Below are 20,372 nucleotides of genomic sequence, written 5' to 3'. Positions count from 1 at the left end.
TTCCTCCTCATCGCCCTCTTACTCGCCCGCCCCCGGCGCCCCTCCGCCGAAAGCACAGCCTCTCCTCACTGCCTCGACGTCCCCGTCGGGCGCCCTGTCTTTGCCCGTTCGCTACGCTGCCCTGGCCAGCTCCGGGGGATCCTCTCTAACAAGCGTAGCGGCGGCGGCTCGAGCGTTTCCCGGAGGCAGCGGGGTCGGGGCCGCGGCGCCGAAACCTTTGGCAAGTGGCAGCAGCTGCGCTAGTGGAAGCAGCTCTCCGCGCTCGGCTAGGGAGCCCGGGGCTTGGGCCGCGCCCGCGAGCAAACCGCTGCTTTTCGTCACTTTGCCCGACATCGGCGAAGAGGGCGCGCCGGACGCGGATCCCCAGGAAGAAACTGCTGTGCCCAGGCAAGTTGAGGGACCCCCGAATTCCTGGCCCTGCGCGAGAACTTTATAGTGGTTGACTCCTTTCTGAAATGCTGGTCGGCATTAGTCTGTAGAGATTCTCAGTCATCCATGGCTGTCCCAAAGGTGCTTTTTCAGGAGGCATCTGGACTTCCCTGTTTTTTCTTTGAAGACGTTTCGCTTCTCATCTAAGAAGCTTCTTCAGCTCTGACAGGATAGTGGGTTTACTGGTCGGCATTCATTTACAATCAGGTGCTGAGGAGAATCTTTTCCTATTTATCTAAGGTTCTGATGAGTCCCAGAAAGGAGAGCATTCCCTTTACAGCTGAGAAAGAAGACAGAGGAATTTAGGTATATGTAAACTACTTCACTTGGTATAGTAGATAATCAAAGATGCCAGATTAAGGCCAGGAGAAATGAGCCCTGATATTTTAGCAACCTGTTTGGGAATCAGTAACAATGATGCACAGTTTTACTTAAATGGTCCAAAAGACCACAAGAGCATCACTGGATAAGTGGTAGTCTTGCTGGTCCTGGTGTTCCATTTACTGTATTGAGATTCAGGCCTCAAAAAGAATCAGGAAATGGAAGAACAATCTGTCATGTTACATCAAACTGAAACTGCATATACAGAACATGCATGTTGGCTTCTAAGTCATCTTTGTGGAGCAGGAACCAATATTAGGTAGCTTTCACATTGACATTATTATTAGCGAATTTTGTTTTAAAATCCCTTAATGTTTAAAAAGAGAATATATCATTATTGGCTCAGCAAAGGCATATATCTCGATTTCTTTGAACTAAATTTCTGTAGAAAGAAATGACTGTTTAGTGAAAACTTTCTCCCTTCATCAAATCATAATGGATGTAGATTGCAAATTGGTTTCTTATTCTAAAATTAGTGGAAACCGGCCCTTACTGTGAACAAGGAAGACCTGTTGGGTGCAATGATGCATTGTCTTGATTCTCTTTGCTGTGTTTCTTTATGTGTGGAAAACAGATAAGGTTGTCATGGAGATAAAGCAAATTTGGCATTGTGCTGTTCTGGCGATGCTGTAAACTAAACATGTATTACTAAACATGTCTCATTGAATAAAATACAGTTTAGTTATCGATCATTAGTTAGCTTTCTTCAATTGTCTGTGCAGATGTAGATCTTAGCCTGCTACTTTCTTGATGGATGAACTTGTATTTACTTATAGAAAGTTAATTTCTCTATCAAAATAACAACATCATAATGGGCAGGTCTTCTTAGATTCCCAATATTTCTTTTATTGGTTGGGAGATGTAAACTTGGGTAAATACTATAATGGCCCTCGTTTTCCTTGTCTTTTCTTGCTAGTATTTCCCAATCTGAAAAGCCGCATTTATCCCCTCAAGCTCCAAATTATATTTTATTTTATGTTAGAATAGAGTAACAGAGTTGGAAGGGACCATGGAGGTCTAATCCAACCCCCTGCTTAGGCAGGAAACCTTATACCACTTCAGACAAATGGATATCCAACATCTTCTTAAACAATTTCCAGTGTTGGAGCATTCACAACCTCTGGGGGCAAGTTGTTCCAGTGATTGTTTTAACTGTTAGGAAATATCTCCTTAATTCTAAGTTGTTTCTTTCCTTGATTAGTTTCCATCAATTGCTTCTTTTCTTACCCTTATTCTTCTGCTTTGCAAAATAGCTTGACTCCCTCTTCTTTGTGGCAATCCCTAAGATATTGGTATCTTAGGGGCTGCCACATGCTATCATGTCACCCCTAGTTCTTCTTTTCATTAAGCTAGATATAGGCAGTTCCTGCAACTGTTCTTTATATGTTTTAGCCTCCAGTCCTCTTCTCTGCATTCTTTCTAGAGTCTCAACATCTTATTTACATAATGGCAAACAAAACTGGATGCAGTGTTTCCATTATCGTTTAGTGGGGTAAAGGTTTACAGTTTTCCTGTTGTTCGTCAAAGTAGGATTTGAATGGTCACATTATAATGTCATATTGCATAATTCAAGGAATGGCATTTCAGACAAAACATAAAACAGGCAACTCTCTACAAGTTCTACAGGGCTAGCTGTATTCCGGTTTCATAACAGCCCAACAATGCTGCAACCCTTTAGAAGTGCCAGAATATCCATAGAAACTATAAGTGTGAACTCTCTTCTATGTCATTACAAATTGAAGGCTGAGAGAAAGGAGGCTTGGTAGTGAGTCAGGTTCTTCCATCAGTAAAGAAGCTAAGGGCAGAAGACATGCATGTCGATATGCATTCCTCTTGGGGTGGGGGTGGGTGGGAGAGAGAGACTCTTTGTTTCCAAAAGTTTCTGAATACTGTACTGGTTGAATTGCAACTGCTGGTGTATGAGCACTGTGTATTATTATTAGACAGGGAAATTTCTCTTTCAGTATTTGAGGTCAATGAAATTGAAAATGAATTGCCAATTTTTTTTCCAGGATTTGTTTTCATCAGACAGATATAATAATTTTTCAGCTGTTGTTCAGAACCCCACTAAACAGATCCTTAACACATTTGAATCAATCAAGAATTTTCACCAGATTTGTAAATAAGTTATTTACTTAGGATTCAAAGCGAAAAAAAAAATATTTTGCCCTTTTTAATTTGCTGAACTTTGTTATCAATTTGGATTAAAATTTAATACTAGCATAAGAACTTCAAACTCTACCAATTTCAGATTAATACTTTAGAAGGTCTAATTTGATGCTAATAATTTCAGATTTTTTCCTGATTAAAAAAATCACTATTTTGTCTTTTAATTTTGAAAAAAGTGGTGATGATTGATCTTAATAATTTTAGAATGAGATGGAACTTCTTACATCTGTTGTAAAGAAATTGTTGTTACCTGTTTTTTAAGATTATAAAAAGAAATCTGAGAGTTAAAGTTAATGCATCTTAAAAGTGTCAAAGTTGAGAAATATTGGTCTGGTTCAATTAATTTTGAATACATTTGTCTGATATTTTTCATATCTCTATGAACATCTCATTCTGATGATTTTTAGAATAAAGTGGATTGTAATTTATGGGATTGCTTTTATATACTCAAGTAAATTAGGGTTGTAATTTTTTTTTAAAAAAAATCATTTACTAGGAAGCAAGCTGCTGACTTTGTTCCTTATCTCTCTGTACCCTTCTAGATGTCTTCTCTTTATCCACCTAGTTCACCTTTGGCTATTGCTGGACACATTGCCAATAAACCACTGCTTTGCTGCGTCTTGCCACCATTTATAATTTCTAAGAAAGTCTGTCAGAATAGTGCAGAGGCAGCCTTAAGATGAAATTTATATGTTCTGAACAGGAAAATATATATTTTTTAAAATTCAAAGAATCTGAAAAAATAAGGATGTTTGATAGGTTCCAAGTAGAGTATCAATGGACATATTAATGTGGCCAGCTACTGCAGTTTGTCACAGCTCTTCAGGTCAGGTCAGTTTCTCAGCGTGAAATTATGTTATTTGATTGCTTAAGTCAAAAATCCTAGATGCAATATAATATCAGTGCAGATTTATTAGGCAATTTGATTTTTTTTATTTCAATTTATTTGCATTGCATTTGGTCCATAACACAGTACATAGAAAGATCTTTTAATGAAATACCTTATTTTTAGAACTATTCCCAACTTTTAATTTCTAAATCCATTAACAAGCACATTCAGTTGAATTTTTACTTAGAGTTGCTCTAATAACATGTATTGCCCTTAAATTAATAGCAATTCATTTTAGATCAGTGGATCTAAATATGATCAAATGGGATCCCTTTAAAATGTAACAATTTTATACAGATGAGTTCCTCTTTTATATTAACTGCTGTTTTGTCTTTTAACCACACTTTCTGCTAAATACTTTTGCTTTTATCACTATAACTATTTTTTTAATACTTGGTTATGTTGGTTATATTTTACAGAAGCAAATTAGTATTCTTATTAAAATTCTGTGTAAGAATCATGCTTGACGTCTTTTTTAAAAAAAATGATATATAAGAAGAAATAAGATACACCTCTTAGAAAAAGAAAGGCTATACTATCACATTAGCATTTTTTTAATTAGACAATCCCACTTAAGCTTTAGAAGAATTGTCCTAATGAAATATTTATCATCATAGTTCTTCTTAGCCCAAGTTCCAAGTCAAATTTGTACAGACTTCAGTCTATGTTCTCCTGGCAGCCATGTCTCTGTGTTAGGCATCTGTTTATCTGATTAAAAAGATCTTCAGAAAGTCTTGTGGCAATGTATTAAATTTAACACTAATTTCCTTTGTAAAAGTAAATTTGTTGTTATGCGACTGAAAATGATCCAAAGGACGATGAAGCATAAATTTGACCAAAATGCTTGTAAGGTAAAATGAATAGAGTAATGTAGCATAGTATAGCGTAGCATAGAATAGAATAAAATAGAGCAGAGCAGAGCAGAATATTTGGCCAAGTGATTAGACACACAAGGAATTTGTTTCTGGTGCAGAAGCTTTCAGTGCACATGAAAACCACCAAGTGATAATAATCACAATAAGAGGGGTTAACAAGGAAGTTAAAAAAGATAACAACAACAACAACAGCTGGATGAAAGATTAAATAGATGGAAAACTAAACCTTTGCATGGACAGACTTGAAAAACATTGAAGGAAAATGTGATGACAACTTGACATGAATATGGCTTAAGATGGGAACTATCAAGAAAGAAACGGAAGGTTTAATACTGGCTGCTTAAAACAAGCACTACAAAGTAATGCCATGAAAGCAAAGATACAAAAATCCACTGACAACCCAACTGCCGACTTTGCAATAACAAAGTCGAAACTGTTTCACATTTAATATGTGAATGCAGCAAAATCGCACAAACTGATTACAAAGCTAGACATGGCCGAGTTGCTAAATTAATCCACTGGTCATTATGTAAAAAAATGATTTACCTGTATCCAGAAAGTCATGGGAACATAAAGTGGAAAAAGTTATCAAAAATGAGAAGGTGAAGATCTTGTGGGACTTTTGAATACAAACAGATCATCATTTGGAGCACAACATGCCAGATATCACAGTTTTAGAGGGCCAAAGTGTCCAGTTTATTGATATCGCTGTTCCTGGAGATGCCAGAGTCGAAGAAAAATAACTAGAAAAAATAATGAAATATCGCGACCTGGCCATCTAAACTACATGGTTATGGATGAAGCATGTAACAGTGATACCCATTGTCATCGGGGCACTTGGCACCATGTCCAAGAATTTTACAAGCTACATCAACAAATTACAGCTTCCTGCAATAACACCAGCAGAGTTGCAAAAAACTTTGCAACTCGGAACATCTTATATTTTAATAAGGTAATTGGTTGATACCTAGGACACTGGCAGCAAACCGAATCAACCATTAGCACCAGGTATTTGTAATGCATTTTTGAATGTTCAGTTGGCTGAGTTTCATGTTTAATGAATAAAGTATATAATAATAATAATAATAATAATAATAATAATAATAATAATAATAATGGCACAGCCGTGGAACATGGGTAGATATCCATAGGCATTATTCAGTTCTGTATATGTGTTTAGCATAGTGATGGCAAAAAGATTTAGGACTACATATATGATATATGATAATTTAACTGATGTTTCTTTTTCTTAATTTTAACTAGTGTTAATTTAATTCATAGTGGTTGTGTTTGGACTGAATTTCCATAGAAGGAATGTGCCAACCCTTCAAAGTAAACCAAATTAGGAAACCAATGAATAAAGTTTAGGATTAAAGTAACAGAATCTTGCCAATCTAAATATAATCATCTCCCATTCCCTCCCTTCTCTCTTCCTCCCTTCATCTTAGTGTAAGCTAGGGAAGGATGGTCTGATTTTTCTTTACTTATTCATTTGATCTGGGTCTGGTCCCTTTTATCTGACTGTTGCTTTGGTGACCACTCTTCCTTCTGTTCTTCAAAGCCATTCCCTCTACAGTGTGTTACAAATGAAATCTTTGTTTATTTCTAATGAAGAAATCATAGAAGGGAAAGCCTGTCATGGTAACAGTCCTTAAAAATTAATCAGAATAAACAAGTTTATTGATACAATTTAAATTTATTCATTTCTCTCATATTGTTAAAAATACCTTTCAAATATCCATCATATTTTGAAGCAGATTTAGTTGTAATGAATTCACCATTCATGTTATCCAGGCACAATAACATCACTTGGCTCGTCCAATTATGCAAAGCATAACTGAGTACCATAAACCTACTGATGATATATAACTCTGAGAGGACAGCTTCTTATAGATATCACATAGGAGGAGTGTCATAGGTCCATCGGAACCTGTGTCCAAGGAGGGGGACCAGATGGAACTAGGGCTGACAGAGGAAGATGGCATGGCCTCTCTGGCCCTGGAGAAATGACCAGAGGAACAGAATGAGGCAGTCCCTCAGGCCTGGGAAGGTTCACCAGTGAAGAAGAGAGGGGTGCAGGATGACCAAGCGAGGGAGAGGAGAGAACTGGCAGCAGAGCAGAGGAGCAATGGAGCTCCGGCAACAAGCAATACCTGCCCCCTCCCGATCCCAAAGCATGGAGAATGGAGCGGAAATGGGATTAGCATGGGGTACCCAATGACTTGGGAGGAGGGTGCCCCACCTCTCTTCACAAGGCTCACCTGGGGAATGAGATTTAAAGAGATACTGTTGGGACACTGTTGGGAGGGGCGCTTGTCCAGCAAATGAGTTTCCAGATTCACATGCTGTTACAGACATCTGAATACTTTGCTGTGCCTTGCTCTGTTTTCCTTACCCTGCTTGCCTTACTTGGCCTGGCTATGTGCAAGTTTACAGTGACACAGTTCTGTTCCAGGTTGTGCTGTAGGCCCAGTGAACTCTTTTTGTGATTCCCTGGAACCAAGTTCCCTGAACTGTGGCTGCTCTTAGAACTGCACTGCTCCTCTGGTCTAAAAGCCCTGGGTCATCAGTAGGAGTGAATGTGTAGTGCTCTGTGGCCCTACAGATCAAAGATATCTCATGCAACCTCTCCCTCTTATCAACACTGACTGGTACCAACCACGAAGAAAGGTGGAGAATCACAGTAACATTGTACCTGCTACTTACCACAGTCGGTTCCAAATAATATCATGATCAATGATATTGAAAATTGTTGAAACATCAAGAAAATCACTTTCTTCATCCTGGCTCCTCCACAAGACAGCTACAAGTACAATCAGTGCCATTTCTATATTTTCTAGTTGGGTCTTGCATTGGGTGTGAGGCCCAACTGGGAAAGATCTAGATACACCTCCTCACCAACAGTGAACATCCAGGTGAGCAGAGATTAACATCAAGATTAATGAAATACCAACAACCAAGATGTAACAATGATTTAATCAACACGGAACTACCAATTCAGACAAATAAGCTAACAGCAAGCAGCAGTTTAATCAAGAAACCACTGAGAATAAGCCCACCCATACTGACAAGCAACTACTATATAAAAAACAGTAAACCCAATTCCCTTTACAGCACTGATGATGTTACCTGATTTGGTAATGAAATGTGTGAAAATAATCCAGCTCGGACAGCACCAAGGACCCTACGGCTTAATCCTGAGCTATAAATATTATTTTCTAAAGGTCTATATCCGCGATGGCGAACCTATGGCAAACATGCCAGAAGTGGCACACGGAGCCATGTCACTTGGCACGTTGCAGATTTCTCATCCGGGTTTTTGGCTTGCATGCACATGCGGCGATCAGCTGGCCTTCACGCGGTGTGGCAGTGCAGGAAATAAGAAGAGTGTGTCTTCCATTTTCCAGCACATGCATGCATGCCGGCCAGCTGATTGTCGGGTGCACATGCGCGCCAATAACTGGAAGAATAGCATGCGTGCCAGAAACTGGAAGTTCATTTTCCGGCATGAGCATCCACCCTGGGCAGCTCCTCTTGACTCAGATGAGCATGTGCATTTGGTGCTGAAAAGGTTCGCCATCACTGGTCTAGATAGGGGCACAGTAGTTTATAATTGTAATCCAGCTACTTTCTCAACAATCATATCAGTCATCAATTTGATTTTCATCCCACATCCAGGTTTCAAATCAGACTGCCCATTGGACCAGGCAGCATTCTGTAATTACAGCTCTTATCATTTTTCAACTATATTCCTCCAAAACAAAAGGTTGGAGACTCGAGGGCAGTTTTCCAATTATAGTGGTTTTAGTCTCTCTAATGCTCTTTAACTGTTGTGATCATTGAAAAAAACGCAGTTTATCTGCATATTAATAGAGCAGAAACAGTAGTTAGAAAATAAAATAAATTGTGCACTGTGCACTCATGTACATGTATATTTAATGAGATCTCCAAAGAAGATGGAAAAACATTTTTATCTTTGTTAATTTTGCAGTGTGAAATGGAAAGTTTTCTTCTAATTTCTTGTTGTAGGTGACTTCCCCACCCCCAGTTCTACCATCCTGTTTTCCTGAGAGTTTTCTTGTCAATCTGAGAAAGGACAGACAGTTCTTATCAGAGGAATGACCCAATAATGACCAGAAGACTTGTGAAATTAAACCACAAACAGTCCACCCCCAGTATACAGGATTGCATTAACCCTGAGTGACAAACTATGTATATTAATGGCATCTCATATTGTGAAACATTGATCATTGTAACGTGAAAAATATTCCAAGACGTCCTCCTTTGATTATTCAGCAAGATTTCAATTGTGTGTTGTTATTAATAATTACAGAGGAGAAATAGAGAAGCATACTTGTAGTGTTTTGCAGGGGCAACTTGGATTTCATTGAAAGGAAATAATAGATGTGTTTGAGCTCAGCAAGGTCTGTTATTATGATTACTTTTTCATGGACTCAAGCAAAATTGGCTGTACCGAATCTCGATATTTACTATTGAATACCTCCCTTATCTGTATCTTAAAGTTGCTGTGAGGAATAATTCAAGTCTTATTGCTTTCATAGTAGCTTATAAACCTGAAATAGACATCTACATTTTTGTTTTAAAAAATCTAGATAAAGGCATTGTCAACTCAGTGTAATCTGTTTATGAAAGGTTTTTGTGGCATATTTAAAAATACAATTTGAAAATGTTACTGCTGTAAAGTTCTATATAGAATTGGAAAACGCTGTGAAAAATATTTATGTTTATTATGCCTTTAATTCAGTGGTGAAATTCATTTTTTTTACTACTGGTTCTGTGGGCATGGCTTGTTGGGCATGGCAGGGGAAGGATAGTGCAAAATCTTCATTCCCACCCCATTCTGGGGCCAGCCAGAGGTGGTATTTGCCAGTTCTCTGAATTATTCAAAATGTTCGCTACTGGTTCTTCAGAACCTGTCAGAACCTGCTGAATTTCAGCCCTGCTTTAATCAATCACTTTGCTTTGCTTTTTTAAGGCAGTAATTTCTAACTTTTTGAAGTACAGAATTCCTGAATTCATCTTGCTATCCACTTCAGCAGCAATGATGTTTCTACAAATCCCTAACTAATTGAAGACTATAACCTATATATCCAATGAAATGAATTTTGATTCACAGAAGCTTTACACTGTAGTAAATACATAGTTTTAAAGGAGCACGAGGCTCTGTCTTTTTTGGGGTGTGTGGGGGTGTGAAACAGCAATTACTAGTTTACTCTGTTCGATCAGCGGGAAGCATCATTTAAAATGTTGATATGAGACCCATCAGTGTTCATCCGGTTCCATAGAAGTATGAAACCTAGTTCATTCAAGTGATAAATGTTGTGAAAAAGGGATTTGGTACTCAGTTCCAGTCTAGCTTAAAGTTCCGGTCTATCTTGATTGATTGATTGATTGATTTATTACATTTATATGCCGCCCTTTTCCCCAAAGGGGACTCAGGGCGGCTCACAATTCAATCAGGGAAAGGAGGTACAGACAGGGGGATAAAAAAGACGAGACATAACAATACAAAATTTAAAAACACACAACAACCATACCATTCGAGAAGGGGGGCAAAAACTCTTTAGCTCCAGGCCTGTCGGAACAGCCAGGTTTTAAGGGCTTTGTGGAAGGCCTGGAGGGTGGTGAGGGTTCGAATCTCCATGGGGAGCTCGTTCCAGAGGGTCGGAGCAGCCACAGAGAAGGCTCTCCTCCAGGTAGTCACCAGTCAGCATTGGCCGGCGGATGGAATTCGGAGGAGGCTTAATCTGTGGGATCTGATCGGTCTATTGGAGGTAATTGGCAGCAGGCGGTCTCTCAAGTACCCAGGTCCAATACCATGAAGGGCTTTATAAGTGACGACTAGCGCCTTGAAGCGTATCCGAAGACCAATAGGCAGCCAGTGCAGCTCGCGGAGGATAGGTGTTACGTGGGTGAACCGAGGTGCACCCACAATCGCCGCGCGGCTGCATTCTGGACAAGCTGAAGTCTCCGAATGCTCTTCAAGGGCTGCCCCATGTAGAGCACGTTGCAGTAGTCCAGTCTAGAGGTCACAAGGGCACGAGTGACTGTTGTGAGGGCCTCCCGGTTCAGGTAGGGACGCAACTGGTGCACCAGGCGAACCTGGGCAAATGCCCCCCTGGTCACAGCTGACAAGTGGTGTTTGAAAGTCAGCTGTGGGTCCAGGAGGACTCCCAAATTGCGAACCCTGCCTGAGGGGCGTACTGTTTGACCCCCCAGCCTGAGAGATGGAAAACTTGGCCAATTAGTGGGAGGGAAACACACCAGCCACTCGGTCTTATCCGGATTGAGTGCAAGCTTGTTATCCCCCATCCAGACCCTAACAGCCTCAAGGCACTGGCACATCACGTCAACCGCTTCACTGAGTTGGCACGGGGCGGACAGATACAACTGTGTATCGTCCGCATACTGATGGTATTTTATCCCGTGCCGTCGAATGATCTCACCCAGCGGCTTCGTGTAAATATTAAACAGGAGGGGGGACAGGACCGAACCCTGCGGCACCCCATAATTCAGGGGCCTAGGGGTCGATCTCTGCCCTCCGACCAACACCGACTGCGACCTGTCCGAGAGGTAAGAGGAGAACCACCGTAGGACAGTGCCTCCCACCCCCACCTCCCGCAGTCGTCGCAGAAGGATACCATGGTCGATGGTATCGAAGGCCGCTGAGAGGTCAAGGAGCACTAGGACGGAGGCATGACCTCCATCCCTGGCTCTCCAGAGATCATCAGTCAGCGCGACCAGAGCGGTTTCCGTGCTGTAGCCAGGCCTAAATCCCTACTGAAAGGGATCTAGATAATCGGTTTCCTCCAAGGACCGCCGGAGCTGAAAGGCCACCACTTTCTCAACAACCTTCCCCATGAAGGGGAGATTGGAGACTGGACGGTAGTTGTTTAAAACGGCTGGATCCAAAGATGGCTTCTTCAGAACGGGTCTCACCACCGCCGTCTTTAAAGCGGGGGGAAAGAACCCCTCCCGAAGGGAGGCGGTAACAACCGTCTGGATCCAGCCCCGTGTCACCTCCCTGCTGTTAACAACTAGCCAGGAGGGGCACGGGTCCAGCACACATGTGGAGGCACTTACAGCTCCCATGGCCTTGTCCACTTCCTCAGGGGTAACAGCTTGAAAATCAATCTTGTGATGTCCATCCAGATTCTCCCCTGGTGCCTCGGCTGGTGCTGCGTAATTGGAGTCCAGGTCCGTCCGAAGCCGAGCAACTTGATCCGTGAGGAATTGGACATAGTCCTCAGCTCTGCCTTGCAAAGGATCACTCGTATTCCTCCTGTTTAGGAGGGAACGGGTTATCCTGAACAAGGCGGCTGGGCGCGACTCAGCGGAAGCTATCAGAGAGGCAATGTGTGATCTTTTTGTCGTCCTAATTGCCCGAAGGTAGGCTCTTAGAGGGACACAGTGGCTAAGACGCTGAGCTTGTCGATTAGAAGATCAGCAGTTCAGCGGTTCAAATACTTAGCACCGCATAACGGAATGAGTTCCTGTTACTTCTCCCACCTTCTGCCACCCTAGCAGTTCAAAAGTACATAAAAAATGCAAGTATAAAAATAGGAACCATTGTGTGCCTTGGGCATTTAGTCATGCTGGCCACATGGCCACAGAGACATCTTCGGACAGCGTTGGCTCTTCGGCTTTGAAACAAAGATTAGCACCGCCCTCTAGAGTCAGGAATGACTAACACATATGTGTGAGGGGAACCTTTACCTTTACCTTACCAATCTATCTTCCCTCACTCTAGCATGGTGCCCCAAACAAAGTCCAGTTCTGACCCAGGCTTTAATAGCACCTACAATTGGTCAACTTAATGAAGAAGAGACTCTTAATATTTGGAACTTCCATAAGACTGGATTCTCATACATTATTAGATGCACATGGACCTTTTCCAAGATTTTTATTCAACCCATTATCTCTTCTCTTTCAGGGATACCTGATCTTGTTGCAATAAATGCTTCCTATCTGATCCCAAAGAAATAAAACACCTCTACCAAGATACTAATTAGTCTCCTTTTTGTAACAGTTAATTAAGCTGATTGCATTTTCCTTGAGTTTTATCAATTATTCACATATGAAATATATAGCAATCATTTTCCATTGACATCTTTCCATAAATACTATCTATAAATATTATAAATAAAAATAAGCATAATACAAACATAATTAATATAACTAAAATTAATATTAAAACATGTGATCATATTATCTTTGTTTCTTTTAAAAATGTATACTCAGATGTTCTTATTTCATTTTCATGTTCAAGTAGTTCTCGACCTATGACCACAAAGCAATGCAGTTGTTAAGTGAACAATGTCCAATTTTACGACCTTTTTTGGTACGTAAATTAAGTGAATAATGTGGTTGTTAAGCAAATCTGGCTTCCCCCATTGACTTTGCTTTTTGGAAGCTCCTGGGAAGGTCACAAATGGAGATCACATGACCCCAGGATGCTGCAACCATCATAAATACATGCTGGTTGCCAAACACCTAAATTTAATCCTGTGACTGCAGGATGCTGTCAGAGTCCTAAGTGCAAGGACCACATAGACATGTGACTACATAGTAAATCATTTTCTCAGTGCCTTTGTAACTTTGAACAGCTGTTAAACAAATGGTTGCAAGTTGACAACTACTGTATTTTTTTGAGTATAACACACACTCCCCCCTCTAAAAGTGAGTGAAAATTTAGGTGCATCTTATAGACCGAATATGGGTGTTTTGGGTCTCCCGAACCCTCTGTGTGTCTCATTATCGCTCTTCCAGGGCCCCAGAAGCACTTTGCAGTGCTCCACATGGCTCATTTTTGCCAAAAATAATGGGCCCATTTTTCATCCTGTAAATTTAGGTGTGTCTTATAGTCTGGTGCGTCTTATAGACCGAAAAATACGGTATCTGTATAGTTCGAATTGCTTTAATTTTCATTCCTTTCTTTATACCTCTGTTTAACTACATTTTTGTAAGACGTACAGTATTTAGGTATTTAGTTAAGATATCAATCAATATTTTGTTTTAATATAGGCTTTCAAGCAAAACTATTTAATAAAGGCATATAAACTAATTTTGAAAATTAATAGCTGAATATATTGATACTAGGATTCCATTTTATAGCTGTACAGTTTATTTGACAGTGCTTGAACAAATAATGTTATTCCACAATTACACTGTAGTGCAAATGCTGTTCCATTATCTTTGGATTGCAGGTGTTGAATTAAATCCCCCTCCTCCTGTCTAAATTTAAAAAAAAAGCAGGATTAGAAGTTAAGTGGTGACAACTATCACAATTATAGTATTTTCTTCCTTTTTATTAATTTCTCATTTGTATTACATAGACACTGAACATTATTTTATTCCTGAAACTTGTGTAACCGTGTAGTATTATAAATACATATTTTATTTAATAAGTTTAAAAATATAATATAGCTCAAATATATGTTAAAAATGAGACAGAAATTCAGCACAGAAAATATTTTTCTTGCATGTATGTTTGACATTTATATAGAAAAAAAGCTACAATTTGTTTTTTTAGGTAAAACCATGAAAGTTAAGAATTATTGCACAACTGAAATCTGAGATTGACAAGGAGTCAATTCACCACAAAACATTTGTCAGAGTGAATTACATAGTTGCTTTTTAAGAAGACCCGCAAATTGCATAGTTAAACTGAGCCTTAATATTTATTTCTTTTTCATGTGAAATATAATCCCAACTGTAAAAAAGAAACATTTTAACAAAATAGAAGCATACTTAGATGACATTTATTTTATAATGCTTAATCCAATTCTTGTTTAAATTGCCTTTAAAAATTAACTTATCAAAAGTTATCATAAGAGAGATGTCAGGCCTAATTTAACTAAAAAGAGGAGTGAAATGAGAATGGCTGCACTCCAATACTTATTCTGTGGAGATTTTGGTGCAACCTAATATGCATATAAACACTGACATCTAGTGGTGGTATTTCATTATCTCATCAGGACATCTTAATACATGTTCCTGTTATCCTTACTTTGCTTCAGTGATATGTTGATTTGGATGTAGAAATCTGAACTGCAAGTACAGGTAGTCCTCAACTTACATGAATTCATTTAGCGACCATTCAAAGTTATAACAACACTGAAAAAGTGACTTACGACCATTTGTAACACTTATGACAGTTGCACCATCCCTGTGGTCACATGATTTACATTCGGATGCTTGGTAACTGGTTCATAATTATGAGGGTTGAAGTGTCCTGGGCTCATGTGATCACATTTTGCAACTTTCTGACAAGCAAAGTCAATGGGAAAGCCAGATTCACTTAACAACCATGTTGCTAACATAAACTACTGCAGTGATTCACTTAACAAATGTGGCAAAAAAATTGTAAAATGAAGCAAAACTTACTTAACAAATTTCCTACCTAGCAACATAAATATTGGACTCAAATGTTGATTGTAAGTTGAGGACCACCTGTATTAAGGTCAACCATAAGAAATATTCATCATAATTTATATCAGAATGGGAAAAATATCATTTTATTCTTTGCCTTACCCAGAATAATATCTATGGCCAACTTTGGGCTCAATACATATTAAGATTGTGTGTGTACACACTTGGATATTTCCCTGTATCAGAGGTGGGTTCCTACCAGTTCACACCAGTTCGGTAGAACCGGTTCGTCAAATCTACCGAACCGGTTAGAAGAGGTTCCACCAATGGACCTGGAAAGCAGGCCACACCTACAGAAGAGGTTCCAAAAATTTTTGAAACCCACCACTCTCTCACACACACACACACACACAGACACACACACACTCACTCACACTCACACATTCACAGAGAGAGAGAGAAAGAGGAAGAAGGGAAGAAAGAAAGAAAAAAAGAAAACAAGAAAAAGTGTGAGAGAGAGATGAAAGAAAAAAAGGAAAAAGGGACAGAGAGACAAAAGGAAGGAGAGAGAGCGAGCGAGAGAGAGAGAGAGAGAGAGAGAGAGAGAAAGAGAGAGGGAACACATGGCCGGCAAGCCACTCCCACCAGGTCACACGGCTGGCAAGCCACTCCCACAAAGGAGGCCACACCCACAGAGTAGGTTCGAAAATTTTTTGAAACCCACCACTGCCCTGTATGCTTTACAAGATGTACATTCATGCATACCCTCTTCTAATTTCTGTCATCTGAATTCTCAGTTCAATTCTTTATTGAAGGATGGTCTCAGAAGTTGAATCTACCCCAAACAAACAGAATTCAGCTGCACAAATCCAGAGAATTGATGAAAACTGTTATTTGAATTATTTATAGGTTCTGCATCTGAAGAAAAAAACTATGTATTTCTTTTTTACTATATGTGGTATCATGAATGCTACTGTTGTAGCCTATTGGCCACTGGCCCTTCTAGCAGCCAAATCAGAGGAGGAGGTGTGGGAGTTGGGTGAACATCAAGGCAACTTGAGAGCTCCGAGGGAAAAGAAGGAATGGAGTTGGCAGAAATAGAGAGACAGAGGCAGAGCCTGGGTTGTCTCTCAGCCCTCAGATGGAGAGTTAAAAGCCCCCAGGTCTGGAGGTGTCTGATGAGGAAAAGGAGGAACAGCTGGGTGCAGTGCCTGATGCGTGGGTGCACAAAAGGCAGAAGAGAGGAGAGCAGTAGAAATCTGTGGGCGGATCCTTGGGAAGGAAGAGCCACCACTGCTAGCGAAGCCCCACCCTAGCTCTGGGGATAAAAGGCACGGGGCGTAGATGAATAGATATGGCATCTATTCATCTCCCTGCCGGACGGACTTGTTAACCTGCAGTGAGAGAGTTAATTTTTCAGGGGCTGCTGGCGCTCCTGATAAAGGAATGTTTAAGTTAACTCGGAAGGTTTATCATGTTTGGGGAGTTGGGTCAGAACAGCTACCTACGTATATGCAGTGCAGCAGAAGTGTGATTAAACTGAAATGTGCTTCAGTGAGGAATTTTATGTTGGATCTGAGATCTTTAGACTCTTCTCCCTTTGTGCTATTTTGTTTAAAAAAAGTTGCCTTTTGCCTATTGCTGCTGCCACAAATGGGCAAGATAGCAATAGCTCTGTGTTTCTTTTAAGTGAGAAAAAGAAGAGGAGAGAAAAGGGACTAGCTGAAAAACCAGCATGGGGAATATAATTGAATAATCTTTTTTCCTGTTTGCTGCTCCGTGTGTCATTTCAGTTAACAAACAACATACAAGTTGCAAATGATGTCTTTCAGTCTTATACACAACTTAAATTCTATGAAATTGTGGAAGCTGTCATGCATTGGGAGCACTTTAGCATGCCACCAGACAACCCATGACCCATTAGGCTATTGTTTCAGAGATATTTCCTTATCTAAACAAAGAAATAGAATGATTACAGACAGGGAAAGAAACATGGAAGCTGGAGTGATTTTAAACTTCCTGTTGTTGACTTCCTCGTTGACTTGTAGGAAGCTGGCAGAGGGCATTGGAATGAGTCATGTGACCATGTGTGGCATGTGTGGCAATGGAGCAGCATGGCAGCGTAGCAGCACTGAAGTAATCACAACTTTGCCAAATTTTAATCCCACGGCTATTAAGTTAGTCTGCTTGAGCTACAATGATTCAAAAATGGTTGCCCTTGGATACACCGTTCCATCCAATTGAAGGTTGCACACAATCAAACAGATACCAGATTTTTTAGTACTATATTGATTGGGCTGAAATCTATGCCAGGCAGAAAGTCAGAAACATTCAGAAACTTTATTTCTGTCATTGAACAATAAAATATATACTCAATAAAATGAAGCAAAGTAAAACACCTAACATCAAAGACTGTTGGCAGCCATTTATAGGCAAAGCTTACTTATAAAATAGCAGAATTATGCTATTTTTAGAGAGATAAATGTATCCTGATTGTCTAATAAATAAAGCAATTAAAATCATCAGAGTACCTTGGAAATTTAGATAAAAGGGGGGGGTAATCAACTGCCGAGGATTGTCCCTGACAACACAAAAGTATGTGGGCTGTGGTTTCTATGGCACCCATGTAACAGGGGCAATATATAAGGAATCCTATTTTTTCCTTCTAAAGAGTGTGAGGAGAAAATTAAACTGACCTAAAGATAGGGTTCTCCTGAATTTGGGAGCTATGATTGATATATACTTAAAGCTGGTTTAAGTGCTAAAATTTGGTTATTTACAATTACATTGTTAGAAAAACCAACAATTTCTGTTTGGCCTTCTATATTTAAGATACTTTGTCTTAATAGTGTTCTAGCTTGATCTGACCCTAAAGTTAAGATGGTATTATCTAAAGCCGTAGTGGCTCAAGATTTGAAGTTGTCTGCCAGTATTAGAGAGGCCATGTATTAGGACTGTGGTATAGTTTTAGCCAGTGAGTAAAAATATTTATTCAGAGATTGAATTCGCATTTATTGACTTCTGCTGCCTAATGAAGTACTGATTTTGTAACACAGTGGTCAACCTGGAAGATAGTTCTCAAAAAAAATTGTTTGATTTATTTCTAAGTCAATTGTGCTGTTACATGGTCTTAATTGTGCCCCAGGTAGTAATTGTGCTTGGTTTTAGCTGCAAACAACTTAATTGCAGCAGGAATAAACTGTGCTGCTCTAGAAATATAACTTTGCAGCTCTTTATGCATTATGAGGTACATAATGGAGGTGGACATTTCTGCTTCCTGAAGCTTGCAAATCTATCCCTAAATGTCTAAAAATCTTAGTCTGTTCAATGATCTACTGTAGCTACCAAAGTTTTTAGCTTGTCCATTTTGGGCATTTTACTCCAATATCAAGAATTGCAAATGCAATTCTTAGTCTTGGAGTAATTTATTATTAGTTCCTCCTCTATAGAATAATGCACAAGTGATCTCAAGGCTCTTTTAAGGCCAGCAGGAGTCAGTGACAGAGTTACTGCATCATCAGCATACAGTAATAAATGTGTATGAATGGTAGAGTTATTTGGGTGAGTTACTAATGAATTTATATAACAGTTGAAAAAAACTAGCACGTCCACTCCTTGCTGGCATTTCCTTTATGGCATATCCTTGATTACAGCACCTGACCTTCAGTGTTGCATTCTCACATATTTTAATGAGCAGCAAAAGTAGTTTGTTTATTGTTTATTCTTTAACTTATACTGCACTTCAGATCTCAATTCGGTGTCAAAATCTGACCGAAAGTCAATTACAGCTGCATAAAAGGTTTGGCACCAGGTCTAGATTGGAAGACTGGTTTCTGTGCATTAATCATTTAGGGGTCCACTGGGAAGACAGGTTTGAACTGGACCTTTATAGTGCATGGATACCAGAGATGTAACATATTTCCTGGCTTAATAGTCAAATGACATTCCAGCAATGAAAAAAGACATTCTGTTTATTTGGGATTTGCAGAGAAAGGGAATTTGAACATTTGCTTCCTAATCACTATAAATACAGTCAGTATTGTCCTATTAGTTGATAGGAGGTCTTGACAGTTAGGTTCAGGAGGCTATTGGGGACTGGTTTGATTCAACCCTAGCAAGACAAAATGGCTGTGGGTATTTGAAGTCACTGGAGAAAAGGATTCTCCATTTTTGGGTCTGGATGGGGTTGAACTTCCCCAAACAGACTTAGGGCACAATCTGGAGGTCCTCCTGCGCTCCTTGCATCTGCTCAAACCGGCTAGGAGGGCTTTGCACACCTTTGGATCAGGAAGCCCTGCTTACAGTAACTCACGGCCTTGTAACCTCCACTTCAGATTATTGTAACATGTTCTTCATAGGACTGTCCCTGAAGGATCACCTTTTTCAAGAGCCTCTACCCATTCAGTTACAGATGCTGCATATCTCTTCAGCCAAAGAATGTTGCCTACTGGAACCTAGAAGATGAGATTTTCTGCTGTGGGCCCTGTTGTGGGGAACATCCTTCCTTCAGAGACCAGAATGGCCTCAACTCTGTTAGCCTTTTATAGGGTCCTAAAAACCTGGCTAGGTTCCTGAGTCTTGACCACTGCATGTGTTAAGCACCCTATTTCCTGGCTATATTGCTAACTGGCCAGGTATCCTATGCATATTTAATTTGGATATGCTTACTGTTTTTATTGGTCTTACTATTTTTATTGTTTTAAAATGTTTTTAATATTTTAACTGCAGTATAGTTTTTGAATTGTAAGCTGTCTGGAGTCATTGACTGAAATGGGTGGCCATAAAAATTGAACAAATGAACAAATAAATAAAATAATAAATACATAATTTGGGCTTTGGTCAACTCAGGAACTATAAAGGTGAGTATATAGCTGAGGTTTTTCTTTTCATCATCTTCCAGTTTCTGGTTCTTCTGCTTAAATATAAGTCATTGAAATGCCTGCAATGCAAGACAAATAAAGGTCAAACACTATGTAGGTTTAATAAAGCTCTGTGGCAGCCGAATCCACCATTTCTAGAAGAAGCAGAGGGGAGATCTTTTGTATTATACAGCCTTCTTGGCTGCTGGGCTGGATTGATGCAACTCCTGATCACTTACAAGAGGCTATTGGTTAACTATAGATCTACTGTGTTATGGAACTATACTCTGCATCTATTATCCTGTGGATGTACATGGTGATGGCACATGGCAGTATTGAGTATTTCCCATGTCCAGCTGGTTATGTTAAAATAGAGAG

This window comes from Thamnophis elegans, chromosome 9 (assembly GCF_009769535.1).
Source record: "Thamnophis elegans isolate rThaEle1 chromosome 9, rThaEle1.pri, whole genome shotgun sequence".
Classification (NCBI taxonomy): Eukaryota; Metazoa; Chordata; class Lepidosauria; order Squamata; family Colubridae; genus Thamnophis; species Thamnophis elegans.
The sequence above is the reverse complement of the archived record's forward strand: the minus strand, read 5'-3'. Positions refer to the sequence as shown.